Source organism: Micropterus salmoides, unplaced genomic scaffold, assembly GCF_014851395.1.
Source record: "Micropterus salmoides isolate LMB-PRFRI ecotype aquatic unplaced genomic scaffold, ASM1485139v1 Ms_hic_scaffold_15, whole genome shotgun sequence".
NCBI lineage: Eukaryota > Metazoa > Chordata > Actinopteri > Centrarchiformes > Centrarchidae > Micropterus > Micropterus salmoides.
Genome location: NW_024040596.1, coordinates 32,713,715 through 32,715,236, shown reverse-complemented (window position 1 = coordinate 32,715,236; position 1,522 = coordinate 32,713,715).

The window sequence follows — 1,522 nt, the reverse complement described above, 5'->3', positions numbered from 1 at the left end:
CACGCTGTCTGCCTGTGTGGCGTTGTTGTTCTGCTTTCATACTGCATGAATAAACAATGTAACTTGACAGTAAAAGAGTTGGTATGACAGTTCCATTTACTTAGTTTAGATATTAGTTATCTCAGTGTAGAATCACTCCTTATACAATCCACCACCTCGGTCCCAGTGTGGCCATGCTGTCATTTATATTGAAATTTATTATTATTATTTACCTGAAATAAGAAACCAATGATCTTTAATTTTCTAATTTGGGAAAATGTACCGTATGACGTATATAAACATATGTATATGGACACATAAATATTACACAGTAATAATTGAACATCTAATTTTGAATCCATGGACATTTACATTTATTCATTTAGTTGCTATATATGTCAGAGGTTGCATGCCTAAGGTGCAATTAGGGGTTAAGTCTCACAGTGGGGATTGAATCTAGGTCTCTCATACCAAAGGCAGGCGTCTTATCCACTCCATTACCACCCCACATTGAAGCTGGGGTAAGCAATGTTGGAGAAATTAGCAAAAGAAGCAATATTTTTAGGTCTCCCTCCAAAGCCACTCCCACAAACACCATGTTCATAGGCAGTGAGTGCACTGGAGGTGCACGCAGGTAGACAAGTAGGCCAGCCAATCATTTCAGTGCTTATTTACAGTCTGCAGCCACAGATTGGATGGATTTTTTTCATGTTTGAATCAGAGATTTTCATTTATTGATTGCAGTCGGGATGTAAAGAGAATTTCAACAAATATTAAAAAAAGCTTTTGAAATAAATTGCCTACCCCAGCTGTGCTGCAATAACAATTCAATTCAATTTTATTTATATAGCACCATTTCACAACAAAGGTTATCTCATGGCGCTTTTGTCTAGACAGTACTCTGTGATATTATTTACCCAACAAGGGTCAGGGGCTGAGAGGGAGAGAGGGCTGGGGATATAGGGGTGAGCAGCCGACACAATGTCCACACAACACGATATCCACACAGCCTCAACTCGTCTGGTTTCACTCTTTCCACCAGATGTTGGAACCTGGCTGCAATGATTTGCACCCATTCAGCAACAAGAGCATCAGTTAGGTCCACTCTGATGTGGGGTGATAAGGTCTGGCTCCCAGTCAGAGTTCAGTGTTGGATGAAACTGATATTCCAACATATTCTCACTCCCAAGTTATTACATACTGATGCACTGGGTACACCTTTAGTGTCATTTCTGGATGTGCAGGGCTCAGAGGTAAAGTTAACAACAGCGATAAAATTAACAACAACAAATATGTTCCTGTGAAGCCTATGATATAAAAGACGTAACAATGCTGCAGAAATGTAGGGTTTGGGTCTCAATGTCAATGTTAGGACCCTGCAGGGCACCTTTTCCTAACATAGCCTTCCACTGAAAATGCATAGTCCCCGGGTATCCGTTAGCTCCACACACCATGTGCTAGGCCTATGAGTCCTTACTGCAAAGTCCTGGGTTTGAATCTGACCCTCGGCTCATTTGCTGCACATCTTCCCCTCTGTCTCACA